Genomic DNA, 15334 nt, shown 5'->3' with positions numbered 1-15334 from the left:
TTTTCTAAACCTGGGTTGGCCCCTCAATGTTGCTGGAGTAGTTGAGAACATCTCTCCACCCCAGCACATTTCTTTCTAAGCACTTTCTCCACCTCCCTGGCCCAGACTGGGGCCAGGTTTGAGCTTTTGCCAAGGGATTTGAAGAGTAGAACAATCTCTTTGTCTTAACGAGCGTGGTCCTGTTATCAGTCTTAGGGTCCTTTTGGTACTGAGAAGGACACACAGAGTTTAGAACTTAAGAACTGATGGAGTGGTAATTGAGGATGACAATAGATCAGAGACTTACCCAAGGCACACACTAGCAGACTACTCATGTAATTGGGAAAGCTCAAACATAATTCACTATGGACCTCCATAAGACACTCCACTTGAAAAATGGGACAGACAATAAAAAGCTCTCTATAGTGATGTTGAGAGACTTCAGTACACCAACAGTGTGCTCAACAAATAGCTATTGTTGCTATCATTCACAGAGTGGCTGAGACTACAAAGTATGGGCCTACCACGCCTCCATGGTTCCACTCATGAATGAAATGCCTAGTAATGGGTGTGAAGACTAAGAACAGTGTGGACATCTCTGCCTGTTGACTCTCTGTTCAAGCTTTGCCCTGTAATCTACCTGCCCACTTCCACCTTTCTCCTTGAGCTTGTTGGAGCCTTAGTGATGCTAACGCTCAAATAAACATCTTCTGACCATCTTCATCACTCTGATGAACGTTTGCACTTCCAGGGAGGGTATTCTAGAGAATTAGAACCACTAAGTATTGGTCAAAGCAAGGTCAAAGTATGTTTTGTAGTAAGATTGGAGTATTTTGTGAGAATGTGAAGAATTAGGACAAGTACCCATTGGAATTGTTGAGGACTAGAGTTCTATAGTAACCTTAATTGAGGGGCCAGATTCCCAGCTTTGGATAATGAGAATAAAAGAAAACTATGGAGGTCCAAAGCTAGGTGAAAGCCAAAAGTTAACACAGTGAAGAAATAGGCTTCTTAGACATTCAAAGACTTAACTCTGAGAAGTTGTGTATGAGGAGGCAAGTGGGGGCCATTGCCTAATGTCAAGGTCCCAGACATGTATATGGGAAGGGTTTCATGGAAGACAGAGGGCAGAGGAAAGCAAAGATCAATCCCTAGTAGGGAGGCATTGCAAGCCCAGTGTTCTAATCATAGCAGAAGGATCTTAAATGACAGCCGGAAAGGACAAAAACGGTTGACTCTAAAGCAAAAAGAGAAATGCACGTCCTGGCTGGTGGCTGGAGGAACAGAAGCAGAGGTCCAGCTCACAGAACATGTAGGTACTCCCAGTCAGAAGCCAGGCATTTGCTCCTGGATATTTCCATCAGACTCACCAAAATCAAAGTGATTGAATGGTTTTCGGCCCTATTTTACATGCTAGTAGAGGGAAAGGTAGGATTGGAAATTCAGTGAGACTTGGTAACTGGGCCAAAGTAAAAAGAAGAAAAATCTTGCACAGAGCTGCTTCAATAATCCTTTGGTCTGACAACAGTGTTCATGCCTGCCAGTAGCCAGGCCCTTAGAGAAAACTGAGTCAGGTTGTGTCCCTGCCCACCCCTCCCCCATGCACTGGAAGCCCCCAGTGGTGGAAAGCTGCACTTCAGCATCCTTATCACAATGGCTTCCTGTGGAGGCTGTTTCTTTTGCAGAGTGGGGTGGATGGGACTAGGTGACAGAAGTTATCTCAGAAGCTTTCTATGTTTCTCTTTTTCTTTATTATTATTATTATTATTATTATTATTATTATTATTATGTGTTTTAATTTTATACATGGGGTCCCCTGTCCTCCCCCCTCCCGCACTCACCCCCACCTTCCCCCCAGCCCCTCCCCTCCATTCCCATGTCCTCCAGGACCAAGACACCCCTGGGGATTCATTTAAACCTGGTGGATTCAGTACAGGCAGGTCCAGTCCCCTCCTTCCAGGCTGAGCGTGAGTCCTTGTGTAAGCCCAAGGTTCCAAACAGCCAGCTCATGCACTAAGGACAGGTCCTGGTTCCACAGCCTGGATGCCTCCCAAACAGTTCAAGCTATTCAATTGTCTCACTTATCCAGAGGGCCTGATCCAGCTGGGGGCTCCACAGCCTTTGGTTCATAATTCATGTGCTTCCATTCATTTGGCTATTTGTCCCTGTGCTTTTTGCAATCTTGGATTCAACAATTCATGCTCTTACAGTCCCTCCTCTTTCTCGACAGTTGGACACCTGGAGCACCACCTGGATCCTGGCTGAGGATCTCTGCATCCACTTCCATCAGTTATTGGATGAGAGTTCCAAGACGACTGTTAGGGTGTTTAGTCATCTGATCACCAGACTAGGTCAGATCAGGCTTTCTCTTGACCATTGCCAGCAGTTTACAGAGGATATATCATTGTGGATTTCTGGGGACCTCTCGAGCACTCTGCCTATTCCTGTTCTCATGTGGTCTTCATTTATCATGGTCTGTTATTCCTCGTTCTCCTTTTCTGTTCTTGATCCAGCTGGGATCTCCTGCTCCCCTAAGCTTTCTTTCCCTCAAATCTTGCCCTTCATTACTCCCACTGTTGTCCAGGTTGTTCATGTAGATCTCATCCATTTCTCTGTCATTGGGTGATCCCTGGGTCTTTCCCAGGGTCCCATTTTCTAGGTAGCCTCCCTGGAGTTGTGTAGCAGTCTAGTCATCTTTGTTTTACATCTAGTATCCTTCTGTGAGTGAGTACATACCATATTTGTCCTTCTGAGTCTGGGTTACCTCACTCAGGATGATTTTTTCTAGATCCATCCATTTGCCTGCAAACCTCATGATGTTATTGTTTTTCTCTGCTGAATAGTACTCCATTGTGTATATGTACCATATTTTCTTTATCCATTCTTCAGTTGAAGGGCATCTAGGTTGTTTCCAGGTTCTGGCTATTACAAACAATGCTGATATGAACATAGCTGAGCAAATGCCCTTGTGGTATGATTGAGCATTCCTCGGGTATATGCCCAAGAGTGCTACAGCTGGGTCTTGGGGGAGATGGATTCCCAATTTTCTAGGGAAGTGCCATATTGATTTCCAAAGTAGCTGTACAAGCTTGCATTCCCACCAGCAGTGGAGGAGAGTTCCCCTTGCTCCACATCCTCTCCAGCATAAGCTGTCTTCTGTGTTTTTGATCTTAGCCACTCTGACAGGTGTAAGGTGGTATCTCAGAGTTGCTTTGATTTGCATTTCCTAGATAATTAGGAATGTTGAGCAATTCCTTAAATGTCTTTCAGCCATTTGAACTTCCTCTGTGGAGAATTCTCTGTTTAGTTCTATAGCCCACTTCTTAATTGGACTGTTGGGCATTTTGATGTCTAATTTCTTGAGTTCTTTATATATTCTGGATATCAGCCCTCTGTCAGATGTGGGGTTGGTGAAGACCTTTTCCCATTCTGTAGGCTGTCGCTTTGTCTTGTTGACTGTGTCCTTTGCTCTACAAAAGCTTCTCAGTTGCAACAGGTCCCATTGATGGATTGTTTCTCTCAGTGTCTGTGCTACTAGTGTTATATTTAGAAAGTGATCTCTGGTGCCAATGCATTCAAGAGTACTTCCTACTTTCTCTTCTATCAGGTTCAGAGTAACTGGATTTATGTTGAGGTCTTTGATCCACTTGGACTTAAGTTTTGTGCACAGTGACAGGTATGGATCTATTTGCAGCCTTCTACACATTGACATCCAGTTATGCTAGCACCATTTGTTGAAGATGCTTTCTTTTTTCCATTGTACATTTTTGGCTTCTTTGTCAAAAATTGTATGTTCAGAGGTGTGTGGGTTAATGTCAGGGTCTTCAATTCGATTCCATTGGTCCACATGTCGGTTTTTATGCCAGTACCAAGCTGTTTTTATTATGGTAGCTCTATAATAGAGCTTGAGGTCAGGAATCTGCTGTGGATATCACTCTGTGTAAATAAAGTTCTGATTGACCAGTGGCCAGGCAGGAAGTATAGGCGGGACAAGAGAGAAGAGAATTCTGGGAAGTAGAAGGCTGGGGAGAGACACCGCCAGCCGCCGCCATGAAAAGAAACATGTAAAGACACTGGTAAGCCATAAGCCATGTGGCAAAGTATAGACTAACAGAAATGGGTTAATTTAAGATAGAAAAAGTAGATAACAAGAAGTCTGCCACAGCCATACAGTTTCTAAACAATGTAAGTTTCTGTGTGCTTTCTTGGTTGGGTCTGAGCGATTGTGGGACTGGCGGGTAAGAGAGATTTGTCCTGACTGGGCCAGGCAGGAAAACTCTAACTACAGGGATCGTGATGCCTCCAGAGGTTGTTTTATTGTATACAGGATTCTTTTGGCTATCCTGGGTTTTTTGTTTTTCCACATGAAGTTGAGTATTGTTCTTTCCAGATCTGTGAAGAATTGTGTTGGTAATTTAATGGGGATTGTGTTGAATCTGTAGATTGCTTTTGGCAAGATCACCATTTTTACTATGTTAATCCTGCCTATCCATGAGCATGGGAGATCTTTCCATTTTCTGACATCTTCTTCAATTTCTTTTTTCAGGGACTTAAAGTTCTTATCATATAGGTCCTTCACATGCTTAGTTAGAGTAACCCCAAGGTATTTTTATAACATTTGTGGCTATTGCAAAGGGTGATGTATCTCTGATTTCCTTCTCAGCCTGTTTGTCTACTGTGTATAGGAGGGCTACTGATTTTTTTGAGTTGATCTTGTATCCTGCAATGTTTGCTGAAGGTTTTTATTAGCTGTATCAGTTCCTTGGTGGAATTTTTGGGGTCACTCGTTTCTCATTTTCAACTGTGAGTCTGCCATCATTGATTACACTGCAAAAGAAGCTTCCTTACCCTTTCCAATCTGTGGGAGCAGGGATCATGGATATCAACATGGCCTCTGGTGTTAGCACCTGCCACAAACCTCAGCATGGTCTCTGGTGGCAGTATAGACCATGGACATCAACACTGCCCTCTGCTGCAGCATGGGCCTAGGACACCATAACCCTCAGCAGTAGCACAGCCTACGAGCTGCTACATGGCCTGCGAACAACACAGACCATGGACACCAACCAATATGGTTCCTGGCTGCAACCTAGCATGGGCCTTGGACATCAACATGGCTACCAGTGGCAGCTCAGACCACAGACATCCTCATGAACTTTGGGCTTCAATGTTGAACTCTACCCCACCCCCATCTATCTACCCTTTCAGTGAAGTATTCATATTAAAAGTAGATTGAGCCGGGCGGTGATGGTGCAAGCCTTTAATTCCAGCACTCAGGAGGCAGAGGCAGGCGGATCTCTGTGAGTTCGAGGCCAGCCTGGTCTACAGAGTGAGCTCCAGGACAGGCTCCAAAGCTACAGAAACCCTGTCTCGAAAAGCACACACACACAAAAAGTAGATTGTTTTCTTTCTTATTGTTGAGTTTAAAAATTAAATTACATTTACTTATTTATTCATGTGTTATGGAGAGGGCATGCCATGGCATGTGTGTGGAAGCCAGATAACAACTTGGGGGAATCAGTTTTCTTTTTCTACCATATAAGTCTATGGCTCAAACTCAGGGCTTTAGGCTTGGTGGCAAATATGTTTAACTGCTAAGCCATTTCGTTGACCCTCATTGTTGAGTTTTAAGAGATGGTTATTATGTCTTTTTATAACAGCTTTTTATTATATATATATTTTCCAGTTTTTTCTTGGTTTGTGGCTTGTCTTCACATTCTCTTGACACTATTTTCTGCAGTATGTAAGTTTTAAATTTTAATGATGTTCATTTTATCAAATATTCCTTATTTCTAGCTTGCCCCTGATGTTCTGTCTAGAATATCACCACCATACCCAAGTTCATCTAGGTTCTTTCCTGTTGTCTTTAGATGTTTTATAGTTCTACGTTCAGGTGTCTAGTCCATTTATTCTTTTACCATCCAGCTCTGCCTCGGTTACTGTAGCTTTATATAAATTATTGATGCCATCTAATGTCAATCTTCCAACTTTCTTTTTCTCCTTCAATACAGATACTTTTAGCTATAGAGTTACACCCTGAAAAACTTGTCAGGAGCTGAAAGTATTATCAATTGAAAATATATTTGAAACAACTAACCTGCTGAACATTGTAGTTTACCCTAGCCCGTTTTAAAAAGTCTGTAGGACTTTTAAGATTACTCTATATTATGTATTATTTATTTATTTTTGTTTGTTGCTGTGATAAACACTATGACCAAGGCAATCTATAGAAGAGTTTATTTGGGCTTACAGTTCCAGAGGGATAAGAGCCCATCATGGTGGGGAAATGATAGGCATGGAGGCTGGAGTGGCAAGCAGAGAGCTCAAGTCTTGAATTACAAGCATGAAGCTGAAATAGGAAACTACAGCATAGCATGAATCTTTAAACTTTCAAAGCCTGTACCTAGTGACATACTTCATCCAGCAAGGCCACACCTCATTTTTTGTTGTTTGTTTTGTTTGTTTGTTTTTTGAGACAGGGTTTCTCTGTGTAGCCTTGGCTGTCTTGGAACTTGCTCTGTAGACCTTGAACTCACAGAGATCTACCTACCTCTGCCTCTGGACTACTGGGATTAAAGGTGGTTGTTTGTCACTGCCATCTGGCTAAGGTCATACCTCTTAAACTTTCTCAAACAGAATCACCAACTGAGGACCCAGTTTCAAATGCCTGAGACCATGAGGGACATTTCTTATTCAGACTATCACACATTATATTTTATACTATGATATTAACATGAGATTTGAGGGAAAGGAAAAGAAAGGAAAGCTAATGGTTTAACATGATATATCTGTATGCCAAGTTGATAAGGGGTCAAATTTGCTTGTTTTCGGAAATTTGGCATATACTAGAGTTATCTGAGAAGAGGGAACTGTGGTAATTTGACAGAAAATGGCCCCCAAAGGGAGGTGTGGCCTTGTTGAAATAGGTGTGGTCTTATTGGAGGAAGTGTGTCACTGTGGAGGCAGGCTTTGAGTTATCATATATGCTCAAGCCATGCCCAGTGAAACAGTTTATTTCCTGTTGCCTGCCAATCAACATGTTGGACTCAGCCAGGTGGTGGTGGCACATACCTTTAATCCCAGCACTTGGGAGGCAGGCCAGGCAGATCTCTATGAGTTCAAAGCCAGCCTGGTGTATGGAGCTAAAACTACACCAAAACTACACAGAGAAATTGTGTCTTGAAAAAAAAAAAACAAAAAACAAACAAAAAAAGATGTAGGACTCTCAGCTTCAGCACCATGTCTGTCTGCATGCTATCTTGTCCCACCATGATGATAATGGGCTAAACCTCTGAAACTGTAAGGCACCCAGTTAAATATTTTCCTTTATAAGAGTTGCCATGGTCATGGCATCTCGTCACAGCAATAGAAACCCTGACTAAGACAGGAACCTAAATTAAAGAATTGCCTTCACCTATTGGTCAACAGACATGACTGTGGTATATTTTCTTGATTAATGATTTATATTGACTGTCCCATTCCTGGTCAGGTCATCCTGAGTCGCATAATAAATCAATCTGAGCAAGCCATGGAAAACAATCCAGTAAGTGGCATTATTCTATAGTCTCTGCTTCAGTTTCTGCTTTGAGTTCTTGCCTTGGCTTTCTTCAATGATGGAATCTAACCTGTAAGATGCAATAAACCTTTTCCTCCCCACCTTTTGGTCACGGTGTTTTGCCATAGCAACAGAAACATAACTATAACAGCAACCAAGAGTAATAGCAATAGCCTGTGTAATTTTGGTTCTGACCAATAATTCACAGGAAGATATTCTGTTTATGGCACTGAAATTTTCATTTAATGGCCCATATCATCTGGGAGCTGTCTGCACATGCAGGGTTGTAGCCAGAAGGTTTCTCCAGTCCTGCCTTGCCCCATAGTCCCACAGCTGCTTATAAAATAATCACTCAGTGCGGTGGTGGTGCACGCCTTTTATCCCAGCACTCAGGAGGCAGAGGCAGGCGGATCTCTGTGAGTTCAAGGCCAGCCTTGGCTACCAAGTGAGTTCCAGGAAAGGTGCAAAGCTACACAGAGAAACCCTGTCTCTTGAAAAACAAAAACAAAAACAAACAAACAAAAAAATCACTCAGAGGCTTAACATTATTTACAAACTGTATGACCTATGGCAGACTTCTTGCTACCTAGCTCTTATAACTTAATCTGTTTCTATTAATTTATAAGTTGCCACATGGCTATGGCATTATCGGTCTGCTGGCATCTTGTTCCTCTTTTGGTAGTGGGCTGGCATCTCTTCTGCCTCTTCCTTTTTTCTTCCTGTCTCTCTCCTTGGATCTCCCACTTGCCTGTAAGCTGCCTTGCCATAGGCCAAAGCAGCTTATTTACTAACTAATGGGAACAACATATATTTGCAGCGTACAGAAAGACCATCCCACAGCACAGGCTATTTCTGTTCAAAATTTATTTTTATAGTATTTATATATTTTTGTTGTTGTTTTTTATGTTTTTGAGACAGGGTTTCTCTGTGTAGCTTTATGCCTTTTCTGGAGCTCACTCTGTAGCCCAGGCTGGCCTCGAACTCACAGAGATCCGCCTGGCTCTGCCTCCTGAGTGCTGGGATTAAAGGTGTGCACCACCACCGCTCAGTTTAGTATATTATATTTTAAATCAGTTTAATGTCCTCTGTCTCTGTCTGTCTCTCTGTCTCTCTGTCTCTGTCTCTCTGTCTCTCTCTCTCTCTCTCTGTGTGTGTGTGTGTGTGTGTGAGAGAGAGAGAGAGAGAGAGAGAGAGAGAGAGAGAGAGAGAGAACTTGACACAAGATAGATTCATTTATGAAGAGGGAACCTCAGCTGAGCAAATGCCTCCATAAGATTGTCCTGTAGGCAAGTCTGTGTGACATTTTCATGATAGACAACCAATGTGGAAGGACCCAGGACAGGTGGTCATAGGGTGCATAAGAAAGTATACTGAACAAGCCAAGAGGAGCAAGCCAGTAAGCATGGCTCCGCTTCAGTTCCTACCTCCAGGTTCCTGCCTTGACTTCCTCAGTGATGAACTGTGGTTGGGATGTGTAAGCCAAATAAACTCTTCCCACCCCAAGTTGCTTTTGGCTAAGCAATAGAAGCCTAGCCAAGACACTTACAAAGTAGTGGTTATTTTTGGTTAATCTACCTCCTTTGCCATATTCTTCCTTATCTCCCTATTCCCATTCCCACTTATACCATCCTTTTTTGTGTGTGGTTTTTCAAGACAGGGTTTCTCTGTGTAGTCCTGATTCTCCTAGAACTCACTCTATAGACTAGACTGTCCTTGAACTCCTAGATCTGCCTGCCTCTGCCTCCCCAGTGCTCGGGATTAAAGGCGTGCGCCCCTACCTCTACCTGGCCCCTACTTATACCTTTTACCCACAGTAGTCCTGTTCTTACCTGTCACACATGTGCTATCACCTCGGATTGTTTTTCACTTGAGTTGAAAGATGGTAGATTTCCATATAGTTTTTCCATCTACCTTTCATTTTGATCAAACTCCCCCATCCCTTGTCTGCGTACCACCACTTCTTCCATGTTTGAATTTTTCTGCACCCAATATTCTCCCTATTTTTATTTTTGCCATATTTATTATCTTTCCTCCTTTAATGCACCCGTCTTTAGTATCCCATTTCTAATTACCTGACTTCTGCATGCATTCCAAGTTAAAACAAAAGAGTTAGTGTTATGATCCACATATGTGAGAGAACATGTGGCATTTGTCTTTGTGAACTTGAGTGACCTCTCTGAGTATAATTTTTTCTAGTTTTGTCTATTAGCCTGCAGATTTCCTGATTTCATTTTTCTTTATAGCTGGGCAATATTGCATTGTGTACATATGTACCAAGCTTTTTATCCATTCATCTGCTGATGGATATCTAGATTGTTTTCATGTCTGAGTTATTATGAATAGAGTAGTAGTGAACATTGATGTGCAAATGTCTCTGGAGTAGGATATAACATACTTTGGTATATGCTCAGAAGTGGTTTAGCTGGGTCACTTGGTAGATCTAGTTTTTTGAGGACCCTTCAGACTGATTCCCAAAGTGAACGTAGTTTATACCCTTATTAACAGCATAAAGGTGCCTTTCTCCTCACATCCAGGCTGGCATTTGTTGTCATTTGTATCCCAGGTTATCTTTACTCTTAAGTGTAAGGAATCTTAAGGTGGTTTAAATCAGCATTTCCCTGCTAATTTTTTTTTTCAGAGCTGAGGACTGAACCCAGGGCCTTGTGCTTGCTAAGCAAGCACTCTACCACTGAGCTAAATCCCCAACCCCTATTATTATTATTATTATCCATTTGTATTTTTTGTTTTGAGAACTTTCTGTTTAGTTCCACAGCCCATTTTTTAAATTGGGTTATTTCTTTTCTTGATTTTTAGATTCTCCATACTTCATGTATTTTAGACACTAATGTTGGATGCCTAGATGGCAAAGATTTTCTCCCATTCTGTGGGGTGCCTCTTCACTTGATTGACATTTTCCTCTGAGAAGCCTTTTAATTTCATGAAATACCATTTGTCAATTGTTGGTCTTTGTGAACAATGAGAGTCTTTGATTGCACCTGTAAATAAAAATATTTTCCCTAATTTTTGTTCTAGCAATTTCACAGTATCAGGTCATATATTGAGGTCCTTGATCCATTTGGAGTTGAGTTTTGTGTGTAGTATGGATGACAAACTTTTTCTTCTGCATGTTGAGATCCAGAATTCCCAGCAGGGTTTCTTAAAGAGATGTCTTTTCTACAATGTATATTTTTGGTATCTTTGTCAACAATCATGTTGCTGTAATTCAACAAACATTGTATTTGGGTCTTCCATTCCATTGATCTATGACTTCCCTTTTGTGTCCACACCATGATGCTTTTTATTACTGTGGCTCCGAGGTATAATTAGAAATCAGATAAGGTAGTACCTCTTAAAGTATTCTTTTCATTCAAGATTGCCTTGTACATCTCACAGTTGCTTTAGCAGAAGCTGAAGGCCCGGAGCAGAGACAGGATTGAACTCTAGATTAGGTTTACAAGCATGTGTGAAGTTCCACATCTCACAGTTGCTTCAGCAGAAACTGCAGACACGTGATAGAGACTGGATCTGATTCAGAGTAAGGCACACAGATAAACGGAGTTTCACAACTCACAGTGAAAGCTGCAAACCCAGGAAGGAGGCCTACACTGACACAGGGCCGTGCCAGACCTCCAGAGGTAGATAAGAGAGTCTCTGGCCCTAAATACCAGTCCCAAAGAGGGGAATTGCACCTCAATCCTACTACAACTTAGTCTTCTCTGGAACATTGCAAAACCCATCACTGATGGAAAAAAAAAGAGGGCTTGAATTCAAAAGAGCAAAATACAAAAGAAAGAAAGGAAGAAGGAAAAAAAAAAGAACTAACATGAAAAACAAGATAGCATGTTTTAAAAAACCCCACTAGTCCTAGAGTAATGGTTCCCAATGGTAACAATTTGGAAAAAAACTTCCAGAAAAAGAATTTGAAAGAATAATTATAAGTATATTAAAAAACTTAAAGGCATGCATGTATCCCAAGAGAACAAAATCAGAGCTGAATGAAATGAAGCAAATCCAAGTTATAAAACCTGAATTCAATAAAACAAGTTGTTGAAGGGAAAACAAACTGAAATGATGCTAAAAATGAAAAACTCAGTAAACCAAATTAAATGCTTAGTGGAAAGCCTCATCAGCAGAATGGATCACGCCGAAAACAGTATCAGGGCTGGAGTATAAGGTAGAGAAATTAGCTCATTCAGTAAAAATCAATGAAGAATTTTAAAAAATTTGAAAACTCTGGGACACAATGAGAGACCAGGTTGTGAGCCTAGCATTTAATGGCTGAGCTGTCTTTCCATCCCTGAGACCAGATCTTTTAATTATGGACATAGAAAGAAGAATGCTGCCCCAAAGGCATAGAGAAAAATTTCAATAAAATCACAGGAGAGCACTTCCTAAACCTAGAGAAAGAGATGCCCAGACAGGCAAAAGAAGCCCACGGAAGAGTAAATAGATAAGACTAGACAAGAAACTCCCCATGACACATCATAGTAAACACATAGACAAAAGAATGTTTTGAAAGTTGATAGAGAGAAGAGTCGAATAACTTATAAAGGCAGTCTCATCAGAATTGACACCTGATTGATTATTCAGCAGAAACTTTGAAAGCCAGAAGTGTAATAGGATTCTTAAAGGTATTTGTTAATAAAATCAAACCTGAGGCCAGTTATTGGGGTGAATGCTGGAAGATCAGAGAAGCAGCCACAGCTTTCTCACCTTGCCAGTTCCTCAGGTGATCCTGTTTCCTCAGACTGCAAGCTTCTGAATCCTCATCCCAGTGGCTCTCAGCTGAACTGTGCTGCTCCAAAGCCTGAATGCTAAACCAGCCAAATGCTTAACTAACTCTGGTGCCTGGTTTTCACTCCTTATATATCTCCCTGGGATTAAAGGCTAGTTGTTTCTAAGAGGCCTTGAACTCAGAGATCTGGCTAGCTCTGCCTCCCAAGTGCTGAGATTAAAGGCGTGCACCACGACCACCAAGCTTCTGCTATGGCTTGCTCTGACCCATTTTCTAGCCACCATTTCTGGCTCTGTTCTAGTGGCTGTCTGTTCTCTGACCCCAGATATGTTTATTTCGGGGAACACACAATATTTTGGGGAACACAATACCACCACATTTCCCCTGTTTTTGTCTAAAATTAAAAAAGCTTATAACTAGTACAAGAAAAATCATATCCAATAAGTATATACAATATACACAGTCAAGATTACATTAATGATGTCTAGTCCATTAACATTTAACAGATCCAGACAAAAAAATCCATTATATATAACAATGTCCAGTCCAGTAACATTTGATAAACTCAGGCAAAAAAATTTTCGTTACTTATCCTATGTAAAACAAGTAGTTCTTTTTTAAAAGTAGATTCCATAATCTTCCTTTTTATCATATCATATCCATATTCTCTCTTTTCTTTTCATAATAGATTCAATAATCTACCTTTTGTCATCTTTCTCTTTCTCTTTTTAGAGTAGATTCATTGATCTACCCATTTATCCTATTATTTCTTTATCTTTTTTCTCAGGGTAGTTTCAGTGGTCTACCTTATATCTATATTTTCCTTTTTCTTTTTTAAACAAAAACTCTATTTTTGGGTTAATTGTCAAGTCCTGTATCATTTGTCCTGCTGCTACATAATGAGAAAGTGCAGGGCTTGTTTCAAGTCCTTGTTCAGATAGTCTGTCAGGCTGGATCATCTCAGCCAGTCATCTCGAAATTGTCCTGAATATTTAGTAGTCCAAAGCCGATCTTTCCGTGGTGTTAATCAGCTTAATGACTTTACCATAGTCCATGTGGAATCATCGTTGTGGGATCCTGTCATCTTTTAGAAGATTTCAAAGTCACTGTTAGGCATGGTCATGGTTCCCTGCAGACATTTTTTTTTTTTTGCCTCCTCTGTGGTTTGGAGCAATCACAGTCTAATAAATGTCTGTCTCTCAAAACAATGAATGTTTTTCCCTAGAAAAGAAAATCTTCACAGCAATTTCTCCCCACTGTTTGTCTTGCCAAACTTTTCCAAACTGACCTTTGTCGATGCTTTCTTGTAATACAATGGTCCTGGCAATTCTTCTCTGAACCTGTAGCAGTAAACCTTTCGTCCCAGGTAACAGCATCACTCAGTCACAAACACGATGAGAAGGCGGCAACTCAGAGCAGCAGTCGCTGCCTCCATGGTCCCACTGACACTGTTTGTGGCTCGGCCCGGCGGCAGCTTCTCCTTAGCAAGCCTCCTAGGCTGGCCTCAACTCGGGATCCTCCTGCCACTACCTCCTTCAGTAAATCCTACCTGCGTGTGGCACCACAACCGGCCAAGTGTAGCTCAGGCCTGAGCTAGGGCTCACAAGGCCACAGGCAAGCAGCTTTTTCGCAAATTCGTACCACAAACGTTGGGCGCCAGAGTCCTAAGCCAAGCTAGGCCCGAGCTAGGGAGCCGGGCCGCCCAGGCGGGAAGTCGGACCCACTGCCAAGCCAAGTGGTTTTTTAATGAATTCTCCCCACGTTGGGCTCCACAGAAGGACCTGGGAAGATGTATTCAAAGATCTGAAAGTCCACAACTGCCAAACCAGACTATTATACTCAGGAAAACTGTGTGCTGAAATTGAAGGCTAAATAAAAACTGTCCATGATAAAAATAGACTAAAGGAGTTGATGACCACTGAGGCAGCTCTTCAGAGGATGCTGGACAAAGAATGGCAGTCTGAAGGGAAGGATAGCCACAAGAAGATCCCACAGGAATAAGTAAACAAAACCAGGGCAGTTAATCAAGAGGTTTAAGAAAACCCCACAAAACCAATAGAATGGCAGGAATCAAAACACAACTGCCAACAGTAACTCAGTATTAACTGTCTCATTTCTCCAAATAAAAAGATTCAGACAAGCAGACTGGATTAAAAAAACAAAAACCACCACCAACAGGATCCATCTTTTTGATGTTGCCAAGAAACACATCTCAGCATCAAATATTGAACACCACCATGAGGATGGATCTCTGTGAGTTCGAGGCCAGCCTGGCCTATAGAGTGAGTTCCAGGACAGGCTCCAAAGCTACACAGAGAAACCCTGACTCGAAAAACCATAAAAAAACAAAAAATCAGTGGAAAAAGATATTGTAAACAAATGTCCTGTTCCATAGAAGGGGATTTCATGCCTGTTACTGTAATTCTTTCTGGTGAAAAGCCCATGGCTGAGGAGGTCATAGGCCCTAGGACAGAATCTCTTACTGTTATTTTTCTAAATTGTCATGCTGTCAAAGTACCTTCCATTTATATCCAGAGATCTGGCTGCTCTTAAGCTTGATCAGATAAGCTGCTTTTTTTTTTTTTGCCGTGGACAGCAGCCAACTGCAAGATGTGTAGCTGGTCAAAGTACTGTGAATAAGAGACTGAGTGCTCAGCCGTAAAGAGGACATCTATCTCCCCCATCCCCCAGCCCAAGGAACATCATGGAAGAAGAAGCAGAATACAAGAGACAGAGACTGGGGAGGAGTGCTGTGAAATGCCATCTTTCAGACATAATGTAGCCATGGCAGTCATGAACTCACAGCAGCTGGGGTTACCAGCACAAGACTTGCACAAGATCAAGCCACTTAAAATTCTAGCATCGATGGGGTGGATGATCTCTAGACTCCATCCATCCCTTATTGAGGAACTATTGGCAGTTGATAATCGCTGGTGTAGGGAGAATCACTCTTTTTTGAGGATTTGACCAATGGTACAATTCCCATGGATGGCTTCATATCCATATACTTATTATGGTCAGGACCAACTGGACCTAGTGGGTTATAAAAAAAAAAAGACATGGTG

Source organism: Onychomys torridus, chromosome X, assembly GCF_903995425.1.
Source record: "Onychomys torridus chromosome X, mOncTor1.1, whole genome shotgun sequence".
Lineage (NCBI taxonomy): Eukaryota > Metazoa > Chordata > Mammalia > Rodentia > Cricetidae > Onychomys > Onychomys torridus.
Note: the sequence above shows the minus strand (reverse complement) of the source record.